The sequence below is a fragment of the Staurois parvus genome, unplaced genomic scaffold (genome assembly GCF_062004578.1).
Source record: "Staurois parvus isolate SC_StPar_1 unplaced genomic scaffold, SC_StPar_1.0 ptg000025l, whole genome shotgun sequence".
NCBI classification, from domain to species: Eukaryota; Metazoa; Chordata; class Amphibia; order Anura; family Ranidae; genus Staurois; species Staurois parvus.
In genome coordinates this window covers 11,288,756-11,305,000 of record NW_028317821.1, presented here as the reverse complement: position 1 = coordinate 11,305,000, position 16,245 = coordinate 11,288,756, and the positions used below count along the sequence as shown (strand labels likewise).

The 16,245-nt window shown below is 46.5% G+C and overlaps 42 non-coding genes across 42 annotated transcripts; all 42 read right to left on the bottom strand.

Annotated features, from left to right (window-relative positions):
- Positions 1–29: 29 nt before the first annotated feature.
- TRNAV-UAC (transfer RNA valine (anticodon UAC)) lies at positions 30–102 on the bottom strand. The gene has a single exon. It is a non-coding gene; the product is annotated as a tRNA-Val (tRNA).
- A 119-nt stretch (positions 103–221) lies between these two features.
- On the bottom strand, positions 222–294 carry TRNAV-AAC (transfer RNA valine (anticodon AAC)). Its single transcript has one exon. It is a non-coding gene; the product is annotated as a tRNA-Val (tRNA).
- Positions 295–892: 598 nt separating this feature from the next.
- TRNAV-CAC (transfer RNA valine (anticodon CAC)) lies at positions 893–965 on the bottom strand. The gene has a single exon. It is a non-coding gene; the product is annotated as a tRNA-Val (tRNA).
- Positions 966–1,082: 117 nt separating this feature from the next.
- Positions 1,083–1,155, bottom strand: TRNAV-UAC (transfer RNA valine (anticodon UAC)). Its single transcript has one exon. It is a non-coding gene; the product is annotated as a tRNA-Val (tRNA).
- A 589-nt stretch (positions 1,156–1,744) lies between these two features.
- TRNAV-CAC (transfer RNA valine (anticodon CAC)) lies at positions 1,745–1,817 on the bottom strand. Its single transcript has one exon. It is a non-coding gene; the product is annotated as a tRNA-Val (tRNA).
- A 117-nt stretch (positions 1,818–1,934) lies between these two features.
- Positions 1,935–2,007, bottom strand: TRNAV-UAC (transfer RNA valine (anticodon UAC)). The gene has a single exon. It is a non-coding gene; the product is annotated as a tRNA-Val (tRNA).
- Positions 2,008–2,596: 589 nt separating this feature from the next.
- TRNAV-CAC (transfer RNA valine (anticodon CAC)) lies at positions 2,597–2,669 on the bottom strand. The gene has a single exon. It is a non-coding gene; the product is annotated as a tRNA-Val (tRNA).
- A 117-nt stretch (positions 2,670–2,786) lies between these two features.
- Positions 2,787–2,859, bottom strand: TRNAV-UAC (transfer RNA valine (anticodon UAC)). The gene has a single exon. It is a non-coding gene; the product is annotated as a tRNA-Val (tRNA).
- A 589-nt stretch (positions 2,860–3,448) lies between these two features.
- Positions 3,449–3,521, bottom strand: TRNAV-CAC (transfer RNA valine (anticodon CAC)). The gene has a single exon. It is a non-coding gene; the product is annotated as a tRNA-Val (tRNA).
- A 117-nt stretch (positions 3,522–3,638) lies between these two features.
- Positions 3,639–3,711, bottom strand: TRNAV-UAC (transfer RNA valine (anticodon UAC)). The gene has a single exon. It is a non-coding gene; the product is annotated as a tRNA-Val (tRNA).
- A 589-nt stretch (positions 3,712–4,300) lies between these two features.
- On the bottom strand, positions 4,301–4,373 carry TRNAV-CAC (transfer RNA valine (anticodon CAC)). Its single transcript has one exon. It is a non-coding gene; the product is annotated as a tRNA-Val (tRNA).
- A 117-nt stretch (positions 4,374–4,490) lies between these two features.
- On the bottom strand, positions 4,491–4,563 carry TRNAV-UAC (transfer RNA valine (anticodon UAC)). The gene has a single exon. It is a non-coding gene; the product is annotated as a tRNA-Val (tRNA).
- Positions 4,564–5,152: 589 nt separating this feature from the next.
- TRNAV-CAC (transfer RNA valine (anticodon CAC)) lies at positions 5,153–5,225 on the bottom strand. Its single transcript has one exon. It is a non-coding gene; the product is annotated as a tRNA-Val (tRNA).
- Positions 5,226–5,533: 308 nt separating this feature from the next.
- Positions 5,534–5,606, bottom strand: TRNAV-AAC (transfer RNA valine (anticodon AAC)). The gene has a single exon. It is a non-coding gene; the product is annotated as a tRNA-Val (tRNA).
- Positions 5,607–6,204: 598 nt separating this feature from the next.
- TRNAV-CAC (transfer RNA valine (anticodon CAC)) lies at positions 6,205–6,277 on the bottom strand. The gene has a single exon. It is a non-coding gene; the product is annotated as a tRNA-Val (tRNA).
- Positions 6,278–6,394: 117 nt separating this feature from the next.
- TRNAV-UAC (transfer RNA valine (anticodon UAC)) lies at positions 6,395–6,467 on the bottom strand. The gene has a single exon. It is a non-coding gene; the product is annotated as a tRNA-Val (tRNA).
- A 589-nt stretch (positions 6,468–7,056) lies between these two features.
- TRNAV-CAC (transfer RNA valine (anticodon CAC)) lies at positions 7,057–7,129 on the bottom strand. Its single transcript has one exon. It is a non-coding gene; the product is annotated as a tRNA-Val (tRNA).
- Positions 7,130–7,246: 117 nt separating this feature from the next.
- Positions 7,247–7,319, bottom strand: TRNAV-UAC (transfer RNA valine (anticodon UAC)). The gene has a single exon. It is a non-coding gene; the product is annotated as a tRNA-Val (tRNA).
- Positions 7,320–7,437: 118 nt separating this feature from the next.
- TRNAV-AAC (transfer RNA valine (anticodon AAC)) lies at positions 7,438–7,510 on the bottom strand. The gene has a single exon. It is a non-coding gene; the product is annotated as a tRNA-Val (tRNA).
- A 598-nt stretch (positions 7,511–8,108) lies between these two features.
- Positions 8,109–8,181, bottom strand: TRNAV-CAC (transfer RNA valine (anticodon CAC)). The gene has a single exon. It is a non-coding gene; the product is annotated as a tRNA-Val (tRNA).
- A 117-nt stretch (positions 8,182–8,298) lies between these two features.
- On the bottom strand, positions 8,299–8,371 carry TRNAV-UAC (transfer RNA valine (anticodon UAC)). The gene has a single exon. It is a non-coding gene; the product is annotated as a tRNA-Val (tRNA).
- A 119-nt stretch (positions 8,372–8,490) lies between these two features.
- On the bottom strand, positions 8,491–8,563 carry TRNAV-AAC (transfer RNA valine (anticodon AAC)). Its single transcript has one exon. It is a non-coding gene; the product is annotated as a tRNA-Val (tRNA).
- Positions 8,564–9,161: 598 nt separating this feature from the next.
- TRNAV-CAC (transfer RNA valine (anticodon CAC)) lies at positions 9,162–9,234 on the bottom strand. The gene has a single exon. It is a non-coding gene; the product is annotated as a tRNA-Val (tRNA).
- Positions 9,235–9,351: 117 nt separating this feature from the next.
- On the bottom strand, positions 9,352–9,424 carry TRNAV-UAC (transfer RNA valine (anticodon UAC)). The gene has a single exon. It is a non-coding gene; the product is annotated as a tRNA-Val (tRNA).
- A 119-nt stretch (positions 9,425–9,543) lies between these two features.
- On the bottom strand, positions 9,544–9,616 carry TRNAV-AAC (transfer RNA valine (anticodon AAC)). The gene has a single exon. It is a non-coding gene; the product is annotated as a tRNA-Val (tRNA).
- Positions 9,617–10,214: 598 nt separating this feature from the next.
- TRNAV-CAC (transfer RNA valine (anticodon CAC)) lies at positions 10,215–10,287 on the bottom strand. Its single transcript has one exon. It is a non-coding gene; the product is annotated as a tRNA-Val (tRNA).
- Positions 10,288–10,404: 117 nt separating this feature from the next.
- TRNAV-UAC (transfer RNA valine (anticodon UAC)) lies at positions 10,405–10,477 on the bottom strand. Its single transcript has one exon. It is a non-coding gene; the product is annotated as a tRNA-Val (tRNA).
- A 119-nt stretch (positions 10,478–10,596) lies between these two features.
- TRNAV-AAC (transfer RNA valine (anticodon AAC)) lies at positions 10,597–10,669 on the bottom strand. The gene has a single exon. It is a non-coding gene; the product is annotated as a tRNA-Val (tRNA).
- A 598-nt stretch (positions 10,670–11,267) lies between these two features.
- On the bottom strand, positions 11,268–11,340 carry TRNAV-CAC (transfer RNA valine (anticodon CAC)). The gene has a single exon. It is a non-coding gene; the product is annotated as a tRNA-Val (tRNA).
- Positions 11,341–11,457: 117 nt separating this feature from the next.
- TRNAV-AAC (transfer RNA valine (anticodon AAC)) lies at positions 11,458–11,530 on the bottom strand. The gene has a single exon. It is a non-coding gene; the product is annotated as a tRNA-Val (tRNA).
- Positions 11,531–11,649: 119 nt separating this feature from the next.
- TRNAV-AAC (transfer RNA valine (anticodon AAC)) lies at positions 11,650–11,722 on the bottom strand. Its single transcript has one exon. It is a non-coding gene; the product is annotated as a tRNA-Val (tRNA).
- Positions 11,723–12,320: 598 nt separating this feature from the next.
- TRNAV-CAC (transfer RNA valine (anticodon CAC)) lies at positions 12,321–12,393 on the bottom strand. The gene has a single exon. It is a non-coding gene; the product is annotated as a tRNA-Val (tRNA).
- Positions 12,394–12,510: 117 nt separating this feature from the next.
- Positions 12,511–12,583, bottom strand: TRNAV-UAC (transfer RNA valine (anticodon UAC)). Its single transcript has one exon. It is a non-coding gene; the product is annotated as a tRNA-Val (tRNA).
- A 118-nt stretch (positions 12,584–12,701) lies between these two features.
- TRNAV-AAC (transfer RNA valine (anticodon AAC)) lies at positions 12,702–12,774 on the bottom strand. The gene has a single exon. It is a non-coding gene; the product is annotated as a tRNA-Val (tRNA).
- Positions 12,775–13,372: 598 nt separating this feature from the next.
- Positions 13,373–13,445, bottom strand: TRNAV-CAC (transfer RNA valine (anticodon CAC)). The gene has a single exon. It is a non-coding gene; the product is annotated as a tRNA-Val (tRNA).
- Positions 13,446–13,562: 117 nt separating this feature from the next.
- TRNAV-AAC (transfer RNA valine (anticodon AAC)) lies at positions 13,563–13,635 on the bottom strand. The gene has a single exon. It is a non-coding gene; the product is annotated as a tRNA-Val (tRNA).
- A 598-nt stretch (positions 13,636–14,233) lies between these two features.
- On the bottom strand, positions 14,234–14,306 carry TRNAV-CAC (transfer RNA valine (anticodon CAC)). Its single transcript has one exon. It is a non-coding gene; the product is annotated as a tRNA-Val (tRNA).
- Positions 14,307–14,423: 117 nt separating this feature from the next.
- Positions 14,424–14,496, bottom strand: TRNAV-UAC (transfer RNA valine (anticodon UAC)). Its single transcript has one exon. It is a non-coding gene; the product is annotated as a tRNA-Val (tRNA).
- Positions 14,497–15,085: 589 nt separating this feature from the next.
- On the bottom strand, positions 15,086–15,158 carry TRNAV-CAC (transfer RNA valine (anticodon CAC)). Its single transcript has one exon. It is a non-coding gene; the product is annotated as a tRNA-Val (tRNA).
- Positions 15,159–15,275: 117 nt separating this feature from the next.
- TRNAV-UAC (transfer RNA valine (anticodon UAC)) lies at positions 15,276–15,348 on the bottom strand. Its single transcript has one exon. It is a non-coding gene; the product is annotated as a tRNA-Val (tRNA).
- Positions 15,349–15,467: 119 nt separating this feature from the next.
- On the bottom strand, positions 15,468–15,540 carry TRNAV-AAC (transfer RNA valine (anticodon AAC)). Its single transcript has one exon. It is a non-coding gene; the product is annotated as a tRNA-Val (tRNA).
- Positions 15,541–16,138: 598 nt separating this feature from the next.
- TRNAV-CAC (transfer RNA valine (anticodon CAC)) lies at positions 16,139–16,211 on the bottom strand. The gene has a single exon. It is a non-coding gene; the product is annotated as a tRNA-Val (tRNA).
- Positions 16,212–16,245: the final 34 nt, after the last annotated feature.

Genomic DNA, 16,245 nt, shown 5'->3' with positions numbered 1-16,245 from the left:
GTGGCTAAAAGCACAAACGAGGTGCATTGTGTTTCTGCCCGGTTTCGAACCGGGGACCTTTCGCGTGTAAGGCGAACGTGATAACCACTACACTACAGAAACCTAATCTTGGGATTTTTTTCGTGTCTTCCAACCTGAAAGTCTATGCTAAAGTACAATGGGTGAAAAAAGCAGCGGAAAGCGGCGTAGACTGTGGCTAAAAGCACAAACGAGGTGCATTGTGTTTCTGCCCGGTTTCGAACCGGGGACCTTTCGCGTGTTAGGCGAACGTGATAACCACTACACTACAGAAACCCACCACGGCTGCCTGCTTTCGGACGTGAGGTCGGAAGCACTGGTCACCTCGTGGGTTACTTTTTGTTTCTGTTTTTTTCATAGCTTGAGTTTCTTTTACCTTCCTTGCAGATTAAAACATTCTCAAAACAGCCGCTACTGCCAAGAAACTGTGAGTCATATACGTCAGCTCTAGCTTTTCTACACCTGTTTCTCAACAGCTCAGCTGAAGATATACACCAATGGTCTTCAGGTTTTCCAGGTCAGCTGACTAGGCAGGAGAGCCAAAGTCCACATTCCCATTGCCTTTGGGTCCAGAAAGTAAGTATATCTAAACACTTAGAGCAATAGGCAGCAGGTTTTGCTGCTCAACTCACATAGGGTCTGCAGTGAAAATTTCCCTGTGTGGGACAAGATAACCAGCTCACCTAAAAGCTTCAAGCAAGGGTTTTCAAGTACTCCTTGTCAACTCACACTCCAGGAGATGAAGAACTGACATTGTGGGGAATGCACGGAAACTCTGACGGAGATGTGCAAATTTCACGTACGGCTGTTACACGGGAAAGGCGTGGGACAAGTGTTGAGTCAACCTATGCGGGAAAAAGTTAAAGGTAAGCATTGTTTCTGCCCGGTTTCGAACCGGGGACCTTTCGCGTGTGAGGCGAACGTGATAACCACTACACTACAGAAACCCATTCTTGCTAGTTTTTGTGTCTTCCAAGCTGTAGGTCTATGCTAAAGTACAATGGGTGAAAAAAGCAGAGGAAAGCGGCGTAGACTGTGGCTAAAAGCACAAACGAGGTGCATTGTGTTTCTGCCCGGGTTCGAACCGGGGACCTTTCGCGTGTAAGGCGAACGTGATAACCACTACACTACAGAAACCTAATCTTGGGATTTTTTGAGGTCGGAAGCACTGGTCACCTCGTGGGTTACTTTTTGTTTCTGGTTTTTTCATAGCTTGAGTTTCCTTTACCTTCCTTGCAGATTAAAACATTCTCAAAACAGCCGCTACTGCCAAGAAACTGTGAGTCATATACGTCAGCTCTAGCTTTTCTACACCTGTTTCTCAACAGCTCAGCTGAAGATATACACCAATGGTCTTCAGGTTTTCCAGGTCAGCTGACTAGGCAGGAGAGCCAAAGTCCACATTCCCATTGCCTTTGGGTCCAGAAAGTAAGTATATCTAAACACTTAGAGCAATAGGCAGCAGGTTTTGCTGCTCAACTCACATAGGGTCTGCAGTGAAAATTTCCCTGTGTGGGACAAGATAACCAGCTCACCTAAAAGCTTCAAGCAAGGGTTTTCAAGTACTCCTTGTCAACTCACACTCCAGGAGATGAAGAACTGACATTGTGGGGAATGCACGGAAACTCTGACGGAGATGTGCAAATTTCACGTACGGCTGTTACACGGGAAAGGCGTGGGACAAGTGTTGAGTCAACCTATGCGGGAAAAAGTTAAAGGTAAGCATTGTTTCTGCCCGGTTTCGAACCGGGGACCTTTCGCGTGTGAGGCGAACGTGATAACCACTACACTACAGAAACCCATTCTTGCTAGTTTTTGTGTCTTCCAAGCTGTAGGTCTATGCTAAAGTACAATGGGTGAAAAAAGCAGAGGAAAGCGGCGTAGACTGTGGCTAAAAGCACAAACGAGGTGCATTGTGTTTCTGCCCGGTTTCGAACCGGGGACCTTTCGCGTGTAAGGCGAACGTGATAACCACTACACTACAGAAACCTAATCTTGGGATTTTTTGAGGTCGGAAGCACTGGTCACCTCGTGGGTTACTTTTTGTTTCTGGTTTTTTCATAGCTTGAGTTTCCTTTACCTTCCTTGCAGATTAAAACATTCTCAAAACAGCCGCTACTGCCAAGAAACTGTGAGTCATATACGTCAGCTCTAGCTTTTCTACACCTGTTTCTCAACAGCTCAGCTGAAGATATACACCAATGGTCTTCAGGTTTTCCAGGTCAGCTGACTAGGCAGGAGAGCCAAAGTCCACATTCCCATTGCCTTTGGGTCCAGAAAGTAAGTATATCTAAACACTTAGAGCAATAGGCAGCAGGTTTTGCTGCTCAACTCACATAGGGTCTGCAGTGAAAATTTCCCTGTGTGGGACAAGATAACCAGCTCACCTAAAAGCTTCAAGCAAGGGTTTTCAAGTACTCCTTGTCAACTCACACTCCAGGAGATGAAGAACTGACATTGTGGGGAATGCACGGAAACTCTGACGGAGATGTGCAAATTTCACGTACGGCTGTTACACGGGAAAGGCGTGGGACAAGTGTTGAGTCAACCTATGCGGGAAAAAGTTAAAGGTAAGCATTGTTTCTGCCCGGTTTCGAACCGGGGACCTTTCGCGTGTGAGGCGAACGTGATAACCACTACACTACAGAAACCCATTCTTGCTAGTTTTTGTGTCTTCCAAGCTGTAGGTCTATGCTAAAGTACAATGGGTGAAAAAAGCAGAGGAAAGCGGCGTAGACTGTGGCTAAAAGCACAAACGAGGTGCATTGTGTTTCTGCCCGGTTTCGAACCGGGGACCTTTCGCGTGTAAGGCGAACGTGATAACCACTACACTACAGAAACCTAATCTTGGGATTTTTTGAGGTCGGAAGCACTGGTCACCTCGTGGGTTACTTTTTGTTTCTGGTTTTTTCATAGCTTGAGTTTCCTTTACCTTCCTTGCAGATTAAAACATTCTCAAAACAGCCGCTGCTGCCAAGAAACTGTGAGTCATATACGTCAGCTCTAGCTTTTCTACACCTGTTTCTCAACAGCTCAGCTGAAGATATACACCAATGGTCTTCAGGTTTTCCAGGTCAGCTGACTAGGCAGGAGAGCCAAAGTCCACATTCCCATTGCCTTTGGGTCCAGAAAGTAAGTATATCTAAACACTTAGAGCAATAGGCAGCAGGTTTTGCTGCTCAACTCACATAGGGTCTGCAGTGAAAATTTCCCTGTGTGGGACAAGATAACCAGCTCACCTAAAAGCTTCAAGCAAGGGTTTTCAAGTACTCCTTGTCAACTCACACTCCAGGAGATGAAGAACTGACATTGTGGGGAATGCACGGAAACTCTGACGGAGATGTGCAAATTTCACGTACGGCTGTTACACGGGAAAGGCGTGGGACAAGTGTTGAGTCAACCTATGCGGGAAAAAGTTAAAGGTAAGCATTGTTTCTGCCCGGTTTCGAACCGGGGACCTTTCGCGTGTGAGGCGAACGTGATAACCACTACACTACAGAAACCCATTCTTGCTAGTTTTTGTGTCTTCCAAGCTGTAGGTCTATGCTAAAGTACAATGGGTGAAAAAAGCAGAGGAAAGCGGCGTAGACTGTGGCTAAAAGCACAAACGAGGTGCATTGTGTTTCTGCCCGGTTTCGAACCGGGGACCTTTCGCGTGTAAGGCGAACGTGATAACCACTACACTACAGAAACCTAATCTTGGGATTTTTTGAGGTCGGAAGCACTGGTCACCTCGTGGGTTACTTTTTGTTTCTGGTTTTTTCATAGCTTGAGTTTCCTTTACCTTCCTTGCAGATTAAAACATTCTCAAAACAGCCGCTACTGCCAAGAAACTGTGAGTCATATACGTCAGCTCTAGCTTTTCTACACCTGTTTCTCAACAGCTCAGCTGAAGATATACACCAATGGTCTTCAGGTTTTCCAGGTCAGCTGACTAGGCAGGAGAGCCAAAGTCCACATTCCCATTGCCTTTGGGTCCAGAAAGTAAGTATATCTAAACACTTAGAGCAATAGGCAGCAGGTTTTGCTGCTCAACTCACATAGGGTCTGCAGTGAAAATTTCCCTGTGTGGGACAAGATAACCAGCTCACCTAAAAGCTTCAAGCAAGGGTTTTCAAGTACTCCTTGTCAACTCACACTCCAGGAGATGAAGAACTGACATTGTGGGGAATGCACGGAAACTCTGACGGAGATGTGCAAATTTCACGTACGGCTGTTACACGGGAAAGGCGTGGGACAAGTGTTGAGTCAACCTATGCGGGAAAAAGTTAAAGGTAAGCATTGTTTCTGCCCGGTTTCGAACCGGGGACCTTTCGCGTGTGAGGCGAACGTGATAACCACTACACTACAGAAACCCATTCTTGCTAGTTTTTGTGTCTTCCAAGCTGTAGGTCTATGCTAAAGTACAATGGGTGAAAAAAGCAGAGGAAAGCGGCGTAGACTGTGGCTAAAAGCACAAACGAGGTGCATTGTGTTTCTGCCCGGTTTCGAACCGGGGACCTTTCGCGTGTAAGGCGAACGTGATAACCACTACACTACAGAAACCTAATCTTGGGATTTTTTGAGGTCGGAAGCACTGGTCACCTCGTGGGTTACTTTTTGTTTCTGGTTTTTTCATAGCTTGAGTTTCCTTTACCTTCCTTGCAGATTAAAACATTCTCAAAACAGCCGCTGCTGCCAAGAAACTGTGAGTCATATACGTCAGCTCTAGCTTTTCTACACCTGTTTCTCAACAGCTCAGCTGAAGATATACACCAATGGTCTTCAGGTTTTCCAGGTCAGCTGACTAGGCAGGAGAGCCAAAGTCCACATTCCCATTGCCTTTGGGTCCAGAAAGTAAGTATATCTAAACACTTAGAGCAATAGGCAGCAGGTTTTGCTGCTCAACTCACATAGGGTCTGCAGTGAAAATTTCCCTGTGTGGGACAAGATAACCAGCTCACCTAAAAGCTTCAAGCAAGGGTTTTCAAGTACTCCTTGTCAACTCACACTCCAGGAGATGAAGAACTGACATTGTGGGGAATGCACGGAAACTCTGACGGAGATGTGCAAATTTCACGTACGGCTGTTACACGGGAAAGGCGTGGGACAAGTGTTGAGTCAACCTATGCGGGAAAAAGTTAAAGGTAAGCATTGTTTCTGCCCGGTTTCGAACCGGGGACCTTTCGCGTGTGAGGCGAACGTGATAACCACTACACTACAGAAACCCTTTCTTGCTAGTTTTTGTGTCTTCCAAGCTGTAGGTCTATGCTAAAGTACAATGGGTGAAAAAAGCAGAGGAAAGCGGCGTAGACTGTGGCTAAAAGCACAAATGAGGTGCATTGTGTTTCTGCCGGTTTCGAACTGGGGACCTTTTGCGTGTAAGGCGAACGTGATAACCACTACACTACAGACACCTAATCTTGGGATTTTTTTCGTGTCTTCCAACCTGAAAGTCTATGCTAAAGTACAATGGGTGAAAAAAGTAGCGGAAAGCGGCGTAGACTGTGGCTAAAAGCACAAACGAGGTGCATTGTGTTTCTGCCCGGTTTCGAACCGGGGACCTTTCACGTGTTAGGCGAACGTGATAACCACTACACTACAGAAACCCACCACGGCTGCCTGCTTTCGGACGTGAGGTCGGAAGCACTGGTCACCTCGTGGGTTACTTTTTGTTTCTGGTTTTTTCATAGCTTGAGTTTCTTTTACCTTCCTTGCAGATTAAAACATTCTCAAAACAGCCGCTACTGCCAAGAAACTGTGAGTCATATACGTCAGCTCTAGCTTTTCTACACCTGTTTCTCAACAGCTCAGCTGAAGATATACACCAATGGTCTTCAGGTTTTCCAGGTCAGCTGACTAGGCAGGAGAGTCAAAGTCCACATTCCCATTGCCTTTGGGTCCAGAAAGTAAGTATATCTAAACACTTAGAGCAATAGGCAGCAGGTTTTGCTGCTCAACTCACATAGGGTCTGCAGTGAAAATTTCCCTGTGTGGGACAAGATAACCAGCTCACCTAAAAGCTTCAAGCAAGGGTTTTCAAGTACTCCTTGTCAACTCACACTCCAGGAGATGAAGAACTGACATTGTGGGGAATGCACGGAAACTCTGACGGAGATGTGCAAATTTCACGTACGGCTGTTACACGGGAAAGGCGTGGGACAAGTGTTGAGTCAACCTATGCGGGAAAAAGTTAAAGGTAAGCATTGTTTCTGCCCGGTTTCGAACCGGGGACCTTTTGCGTGTGAGGCGAACGTGATAACCACTACACTACAGAAACCCATTCTTGCTAGTTTTTGTGTCTTCCAAGCTGTAGGTCTATGCTAAAGTACAATGGGTGAAAAAAGCAGAGGAAAGCGGCGTAGACTGTGGCTAAAAGCACAAACGAGGTGCATTGTGTTTCTGCCCGGTTTCGAACCGGGGACCTTTCGCGTGTAAGGCGAACGTGATAACCACTACACTACAGAAACCTAATCTTGGGATTTTTTGAGGTCGGAAGCACTGGTCACCTCGTGGGTTACTTTTTGTTTCTGGTTTTTTCATAGCTTGAGTTTCCTTTACCTTCCTTGCAGATTAAAACATTCTCAAAACAGCCGCTGCTGCCAAGAAACTGTGAGTCATATACGTCAGCTCTAGCTTTTCTACACCTGTTTCTCAACAGCTCAGCTGAAGATATACACCAATGGTCTTCAGGTTTTCCAGGTCAGCTGACTAGGCAGGAGAGCCAAAGTCCACATTCCCATTGCCTTTGGGTCCAGAAAGTAAGTATATCTAAACACTTAGAGCAATAGGCAGCAGGTTTTGCTGCTCAACTCACATAGGGTCTGCAGTGAAAATTTCCCTGTGTGGGACAAGATAACCAGCTCACCTAAAAGCTTCAAGCAAGGGTTTTCAAGTACTCCTTGTCAACTCACACTCCAGGAGATGAAGAACTGACATTGTGGGGAATGCACGGAAACTCTGACGGAGATGTGCAAATTTCACGTACGGCTGTTACACGGGAAAGGCGTGGGACAAGTGTTGAGTCAACCTATGCGGGAAAAAGTTAAAGGTAAGCATTGTTTCTGCCCGGTTTCGAACCGGGGACCTTTCGCGTGTGAGGCGAATGTGATAACCACTACACTACAGAAACCCATTATTGCTAGTTTTTGTGTCTTCCAAGCTGTAGGTCTATGCTAAAGTACAATGGGTGAAAAAAGCAGAGGAAAGCGGCGTAGACTGTGGCTAAAAGCACAAATGAGGTGCATTGTGTTTCTGCCCGGTTTCGAACTGGGGACCTTTCGCGTGTAAGGCGAACGTGATAACCACTACACTACAGAAACCTAATCTTGGGAATTTTTTGTGTCTTCCAACCTGAAAGTCTATGCTAAAGTACAATGGGTAAAAAAAGCAGCGGAAAGCGGCGTAGACTGTGGCTAAAAGCACAAATGAGGTGCATTGTGTTTCTGCCCGGTTTCGAACCGGGGAACTTTCGCGTGTTAGGCGAACGTGATAACCACTACACTACAGAAACCCACCACGGCTGCCTGCTTTCGGACGTGAGGTCGGAAGCACTGGTCACCTCGTGGGTTACTTTTTGTTTCTGGTTTTTTCATAGCTTGAGTTTCCTTTACCTTCCTTGCAGATTAAAACATTCTCAAAACAGCCGCTACTGCCAAGAAACTGTGAGTCATATACGTCAGCTCTAGCTTTTCTACACCTGTTTCTCAACAGCTCAGCTGAAGATATACACCAATGGTCTTCAGGTTTTCCAGGTCAGCTGACTAGGCAGGAGAGCCAAAGTCCACATTCCCATTGCCTTTGGGTCCAGAAAGTAAGTATATCTAAACACTTAGAGCAATAGGCAGCAGGTTTTGCTGCTCAACTCACATAGGGTCTGCAGTGAAAATTTCCCTGTGTGGGACAAGATAACCAGCTCACCTAAAAGCTTCAAGCAAGGGTTTTCAAGTACTCCTTGTCAACTCACACTCCAGGAGATGAAGAACTGACATTGTGGGGAATGCACGGAAACTCTGACGGAGATGTGCAAATTTCACGTACGGCTGTTACACGGGAAAGGCGTGGGACAAGTGTTGAGTCAACCTATGCGGGAAAAAGTTAAAGGTAAGCATTGTTTCTGCCCGGTTTCGAACCGGGGACCTTTCGCGTGTGAGGCGAATGTGATAACCACTACACTACAGAAACCCTATCTTGCTAGTTTTTGTGTCTTCCAAGCTGTAGGTCTATGCTAAAGTACAATGGGTGAAAAAAGCAGAGGAAAGCGGCGTAGACTGTGGCTAAAAGCACAAAAGAGGTGCATTGTGTTTCTGCCCGGTTTCGCACCGGGGACCTTTCGCGTGTAAGGCGAACGTGATAACCACTACACTACAGAAACCTAATCTTGGGATTTTTTTCGTGTCTTCCAACCTGAAAGTCTATGCTAAAGTACAATGGGTGAAAAAAGTAGCGGAAAGCGGCGTAGACTGTGGCTAAAAGCACAAACGAGGTGCATTGTGTTTCTGCCCGGTTTCGAACCGGGGACCTTTCGCGTGTTAGGCGAACGTGATAACCACTACACTACAGAAACCCACCACGGCTGCCTGCTCTCGGACGTGAGGTCGGAAGCACTGGTCACCTCGTGGGTTACTTTTTGTTTCTGGTTTTTTCATAGCTTGAGTTTCCTTTACCTTCCTTGCAGATTAAAACATTCTCAAAACAGCCGCTACTGCCAAGAAACTGTGAGTCATATACGTCAGCTCTAGCTTTTCTACACCTGTTTCTCAACAGCTCAGCTGAAGATATACACCAATGGTCTTCAGGTTTTCCAGGTCAGCTGACTAGGCAGGAGAGCCAAAGTCCACATTCCCATTGCCTTTGGGTCCAGAAAGTAAGTATATCTAAACACTTAGAGCAATAGGCAGCAGGTTTTGCTGCTCAACTCACATAGGGTCTGCAGTGAAAATTTCCCTGTGTGGGACAAGATAACCAGCTCACCTAAAAGCTTCAAGCAAGGGTTTTCAAGTACTCCTTGTCAACTCACACTCCAGGAGATGAAGAACTGACATTGTGGGGAATGCACGGAAACTCTGACGGAGATGTACAAATTTCACGTACGGCTGTTACACGGGAAAGGCGTGGGACAAGTGTTGAGTCAACCTATGCGGGAAAAAGTTAAAGGTAAGCATTGTTTCTGCCCGGTTTCGAACCGGGGACCTTTCGCGTGTGAGGCGAATGTGATAACCACTACACTACAGAAACCCTATCTTGCTAGTTTTTGTGTCTTCCAAGCTGTAGGTCTATGCTAAAGTACAATGGGTGAAAAAAGCAGAGGAAAGCGGCGTAGACTGTGGCTAAAAGCACAAACGAGGTGCATTGTGTTTCTGCCCGGTTTCGAACCGGGGACCTTTCGCGTGTAAGGCGAACGTGATAACCACTACACTACAGAAACCTAATCTTGGGATTTTTTTTGTGTCTTCCAACCTGAAAGTCTATGCTAAAGTACAATGGGTGAAAAAAGCAGCGGAAAGCGGCGTAGACTGTGGCTAAAAGCACAAACGAGGTGCATTGTGTTTCTGCCCGGTTTCGAACCGGGGACCTTTCGCGTGTTAGGCGAACGTGATAACCACTACACTACAGAAACCCACCACGGCTGCCTGCTTTCGGACGTGAGGTCGGAAGCACTGGTCACCTCGTGGGTTACTTTTTGTTTCTGGTTTTTTCATAGCTTGAGTTTCCTTTACCTTCCTTGCAGATTAAAACATTCTCAAAACAGCCGCTACTGCCAAGAAACTGTGAGTCATATACGTCAGCTCTAGCTTTTCTACACCTGTTTCTCAACAGCTCAGCTGAAGATATACACCAATGGTCTTCAGGTTTTCCAGGTCAGCTGACTAGGCAGGAGAGCCAAAGTCCACATTCCCATTGCCTTTGGGTCCAGAAAGTAAGTATATCTAAACACTTAGAGCAATAGGCAGCAGGTTTTGCTGCTCAACTCACATAGGGTCTGCAGTGAAAATTTCCCTGTGTGGGACAAGATAACCAGCTCACCTAAAAGCTTCAAGCAAGGGTTTTCAAGTACTCCTTGTCAACTCACACTCCAGGAGATGAAGAACTGACATTGTGGGGAATGCACGGAAACTCTGACGGAGATGTGCAAATTTCACGTACGGCTGTTACACGGGAAAGGCGTGGGACAAGTGTTGAGTCAACCTATGCGGGAAAAAGTTAAAGGTAAGCATTGTTTCTGCCCGGTTTCGAACCGGGGACCTTTCGCGTGTGAGGCGAACGTGATAACCACTACACTACAGAAACCCATGCTTGCTAGTTTTTGTGTCTTCCAAGCTGTAGGTCTATGCTAAAGTACAATGGGTGAAAAAAGCAGAGGAAAGCGGCGTAGACTGTGGCTAAAAGCACAAACGAGGTGCATTGTGTTTCTGCCCGGTTTCGAACCGGGGACCTTTCGCGTGTAAGGCGAACGTGATAACCACTACACTACAGAAACCTAATCTTGGGATTTTTTTCGTGTCTTCCAACCTGAAAGTCTATGCTAAAGTACAATGGGTGAAAAAAGCAGCGGAAAGCGGCGTAGACTGTGGCTAAAAGCACAAACGAGGTGCATTGTGTTTCTGCCCGGTTTCGAACCGGGGACCTTTCGCGTGTTAGGCGAACGTGATAACCACTACACTACAGAAACCCACCACAGCTGCCTGCTTTCGGACGTGAGGTCGGAAGCACTAGTCACCTCGTGGGTTACTTTTTGTTTCTGGTTTTTTCATAGCTTGAGTTTCCTTTACCTTCCTTGCAGATTAAAACATTCTCAAAACAGCCGCTACTGCCAAGAAACTGTGAGTCATATACGTCAGCTCTAGCTTTTCTACACCTGTTTCTCAACAGCTCAGCTGAAGATATACACCAATGGTCTTCAGGTTTTCCAGGTCAGCTGACTAGGCAGGAGAACCAAAGTCCACATTCCCATTGCCTTTGGGTCCAGAAAGTAAGTATATCTAAACACTTAGAGCAATAGGCAGCAGGTTTTGCTGCTCAACTCACATAGGGTCTGCAGTGAAAATTTCCCTGTGTGGGACAAGATAACCAGCTCACCTAAAAGCTTCAAGCAAGGGTTTTCAAGTACTCCTTGTCAACTCACACTCCAGGAGATGAAGAACTGACATTGTGGGGAATGCACGGAAACTCTGACGGAGATGTGCAAATTTCACGTACGGCTGTTACACGGGAAAGGCGTGGGACAAGTGTTGAGTCAACCTATGCGGGAAAAAGTTAAAGGTAAGCATTGTTTCTGCCCGGTTTCGAACCGGGGACCTTTCGCGTGTGAGGCGAACGTGATAACCACTACACTACAGAAACCCTTTCTTGCTAGTTTTTGTGTCTTCCAAGCTGTAGGTCTATGCTAAAGTACAATGGGTGAAAAAAGCAGAGGAAAGCGGCGTAGACTGTGGCTAAAAGCACAAACGAGGTGCATTGTGTTTCTGCCCGGTTTCGAACCGGGGACCTTTCGCGTGTTAGGCGAACGTGATAACCACTACACTACAGACACCTAATCTTGGGATTTTTTTCGTGTCTTCCAACCTGAAAGTCTATGCTAAAGTACAATGGGTGAAAAAAGTAGCGGAAAGCGGCGTAGACTGTGGCTAAAAGCACAAACGAGGTGCATTGTGTTTCTGCCCGGTTTCGAACCGGGGACCTTTCGCGTGTTAGGCGAACGTGATAACCACTACACTACAGAAACCCACCACGGCTGCCTGCTTTCGGACGTGAGGTCGGAAGCACTGGTCACCTCGTGGGTTACTTTTTGTTTCTGGTTTTTTCATAGCTTGAGTTTCCTTTACCTTCCTTGCAGATTAAAACATTCTCAAAACAGCCGCTACTGCCAAGAAACTGTGAGTCATATACGTCAGCTCTAGCTTTTCTACACCTGTTTCTCAACAGCTCAGCTGAAGATATACACCAATGGTCTTCAGGTTTTCCAGGTCAGCTGACTAGGCAGGAGAGCCAAAGTCCACATTCCCATTGCCTTTGGGTCCAGAAAGTAAGTATATCTAAACACTTAGAGCAATAGGCAGCAGGTTTTGCTGCTCAACTCACATAGGGTCTGCAGTGAAAATTTCCCTGTGTGGGACAAGATAACCAGCTCACCTAAAAGCTTCAAGCAAGGGTTTTCAAGTACTCCTTGTCAACTCACACTCCAGGAGATGAAGAACTGACATTGTGGGGAATGCACGGAAACTCTGACGGAGATGTGCAAATTTCACGTACGGCTGTTACACGGGAAAGGCGTGGGACAAGTGTTGAGTCAACCTATGCGGGAAAAAGTTAAAGGTAAGCATTGTTTCTGCCTGGTTTCGAACCGGGGACCTTTCGCGTGTGAGGCGAACGTGATAACCACTACACTACAGAAACCCATTCTTGCTAGTTTTTGTGTCTTCCAAGCTGTAGGTCTATGCTAAAGTACAATGGGTGAAAAAAGCAGAGGAAAGCGGCGTAGACTGTGGCTAAAAGCACAAATGAGGTGCATTGTGTTTCTGCCCGGTTTCGAACCGGGGACCTTTCGCGTGTAAGGCGAACGTGATAACCACTACACTACAGAAACCTAATCTTGGGAATTTTTTGTGTCTTCCAACCTGAAAGTCTATGCTAAAGTACAATGGGTGAAAAAAGCAGCGGAAAGCGGCGTAGACTGTGGCTAAAAGCACAAATGAGGTGCATTGTGTTTCTGCCCGGTTTCGAACCGGGGACCTTTCGCGTGTTAGGCGAACGTGATAACCACTACACTACAGAAACCCACCACGGCTGCCTGCTTTCGGACGTGAGGTCGGAAGCACTGGTCACCTCGTGGGTTACTTTTTGTTTCTGGTTTTTTCATAGCTTGAGTTTCCTTTACCTTCCTTGCAGATTAAAACATTCTCAAAACAGCCGCTACTGCCAAGAAACTGTGAGTCATATACGTCAGCTCTAGCTTTTCTACACCTGTTTCTCAACAGCTCAGCTGAAGATATACACCAATGGTCTTCAGGTTTTCCAGGTCAGCTGACTAGGCAGGAGAGCCAAAGTCCACATTCCCATTGCCTTTGGGTCCAGAAAGTAAGTATATCTAAACACTTAGAGCAATAGGCAGCAGGTTTTGCTGCTCAACTCACATAGGGTCTGCAGTGAAAATTTCCCTGTGTGGGACAAGATAACCAGCTCACCTAAAAGCTTCAAGCAAGGGTTTTCAAGTACTCCTTGTCAACTCACACTCCAGGAGATGAAGAACTGACATTGTGGGGAATGCACGGAAACTCTGACGGAGATGTGCAAATTTCACGTACGGCTGTTACACGGGAAAGGCGTGGGACAAGTGTTGAGTCAACCTATGCGGGAAAAAGTTAAAGGTAAGCATTGTTTCTGCCCGGTTTCGAACTGGGGACCTTTTGCGTGTGAGGCGAATGTGATAACCACTACACTACAGAAACCCTATCTTGCTAGTTTTTGTGTCTTCCAAGCTGTAGGTCTATGCTAAAGTACAATGGGTGAAAAAAGCAGAGGAAAGCAGCGTAGACTGTGGCTAAAAGCACAAACGAGGTGCATTGTGTTTCTGCCCGGTTTCGAACCGGGGACCTTTCGTGTGTTAGGCGAACGTGATAACCACTACACTACAGAAACCCACCACGGCTGCCTGCTTTTGGACGTGAGGTCGGAAGCACTGGTCACCTCGTGGGTTACTTTTTGTTTCTGGTTTTTTCATAGCTTGAGTTTCTTTTACCTTCCTTGCAGATTAAAACATTCTCAAAACAGCCGCTACTGCCAAGAAACTGTGAGTCATATACGTCAGCTCTAGCTTTTCTACACCTGTTTCTCAACAGCTCAGCTGAAGATATACACCAATGGTCTTCAGGTTTTCCAGGTCAGCTGACTAGGCAGGAGAGCCAAAGTCCACATTCCCATTGCCTTTGGGTCCAGAAAGTAAGTATATCTAAACACTTAGAGCAATAGGCAGCAGGTTTTGCTGCTCAACTCACATAGGGTCTGCAGTGAAAATTTCCCTGTGTGGGACAAGATAACCAGCTCACCTAAAAGCTTCAAGCAAGGGTTTTCAAGTACTCCTTGTCAACTCACACTCCAGGAGATGAAGAACTGACATTGTGGGGAATGCACGGAAACTCTGACGGAGATGTGCAAATTTCACGTACGGCTGTTACACGGGAAAGGCGTGGGACAAGTGTTGAGTCAACCTATGCGGGAAAAAGTTAAAGGTAAGCATTGTTTCTGCCCGGTTTCGAACCGGGGACCTTTCGCGTGTGAGGCGAACGTGATAACCACTACACTACAGAAACCCTTTCTTGCTAGTTTTTGTGTCTTCCAAGCTGTAGGTCTATGCTAAAGTACAATGGGTGAAAAAAGCAGAGGAAAGCGGCGTAGACTGTGGCTAAAAGCACAAACGAGGTGCATTGTGTTTCTGCCCGGTTTCGAACCGGGGACCTTTCGCGTGTAAGGCGAACGTGATAACCACTACACTACAGAAACCTAATCTTGGGATTTTTTGAGGTCGGAAGCACTGGTCACCTCGTGGGTCACTTTTTGTTTCTGGTTTTTTCATAGCTTGAGTTTCCTTTACCTTCCTTGCAGATTAAAACATTCTCAAAACAGCCGCTGCTGCCAAGAAACTGTTAGTCATATACGTCAGCTCTAGCTTTTCTACACCTGTTTCTCAACAGCTCAGCTGAAGATATACACCAATGGTCTTCAGGTTTTCCAGGTCAGCTGACTAGGCAGGAGAGCCAAAGTCCACATTCCCATTGCCTTTGGGTCCAGAAAGTAAGTATATCTAAACACTTAGAGCAATAGGCAGCAGGTTTTGCTGCTCAACTCACATAGGGTCTGCAGTGAAAATTTCCCTGTGTGGGACAAGATAACCAGCTCACCTAAAAGCTTCAAGCAAGGGTTTTCAAGTACTCCTTGTCAACTCACACTCCAGGAGATGAAGAACTGACATTGTGGGGAATGCACGGAAACTCTGACGGAGATGTGCAAATTTCACGTACGGCTGTTACACGGGAAAGGCGTGGGACAAGTGTTGAGTCAACCTATGCGGGAAAAAGTTAAAGGTAAGCATTGTTTCTGCCCGGTTTCGAACCGGGGACCTTTCGCGTGTGAGGCGAACGTGATAACCACTACACTACAGAAACCCTTTCTTGCTAGTTTTTGTGTCTTCCAAGCTGTAGGTCTATGCTAAAGTACAATGGGTGAAAAAAGCAGAGGAAAGCGGCGTAGACTGTGGCTAAAAGCACAAATGAGGTGCATTGTGTTTCTGCCCGGTTTCGAACTGGGGACCTTTTGCGTGTAAGGCGAACGTGATAACCACTACACTACAGACACCTAATCTTGGGATTTTTTTCGTGTCTTCCAACCTGAAAGTCTATGCTAAAGTACAATGGGTGAAAAAAGTAGCGGAAAGCGGCGTAGACTGTGGCTAAAAGCACAAACGAGGTGCATTGTGTTTCTGCCCGGTTTCGAACCGGGGACCTTTCGCGTGTTAGGCGAACGTGATAACCACTACACTACAGAAACCCACCACGGCTGCCTGCTTTCGGACGTGAGGTCGGAAGCACTGGTCACCTCGTGGGTTACTTTTTGTTTCTGGTTTTTTCATAGCTTGAGTTTCTTTTACCTTCCTTGCAGATTAAAACATTCTCAAAACAGCCGCTACTGCCAAGAAACTGTGAGTCATATACGTCAGCTCTAGCTTTTCTACACCTGTTTCTCAACAGCTCAGCTGAAGATATACACCAATGGTCTTCAGGTTTTCCAGGTCAGCTGACTAGGCAGGAGAGCCAAAGTCCACATTCCCATTGCCTTTGGGTCCAGAAAGTAAGTATATCTAAACACTTAGAGCAATAGGCAGCAGGTTTTGCTGCTCAACTCACATAGGGTCTGCAGTGAAAATTTCCCTGTGTGGGACAAGATAACCAGCTCACCTAAAAGCTTCAAGCAAGGGTTTTCAAGTACTCCTTGTCAACTCACACTCCAGGAGATGAAGAACTGACATTGTGGGGAATGCACGGAAACTCTGACGGAGATGTGCAAATTTCACGTACGGCTGTTACACGGGAAAGGCGTGGGACAAGTGTTGAGTCAACCTATGCGGGAAAAAGTTAAAGGTAAGCATTGTTTCTGCCCGGTTTCGAACCGGGGACCTTTCGCGTGTGAGGCGAACGTGATAACCACTACACTACAGAAACCCATTCTTGCTAGTTTTTGTGTCTTCCAAGCTGT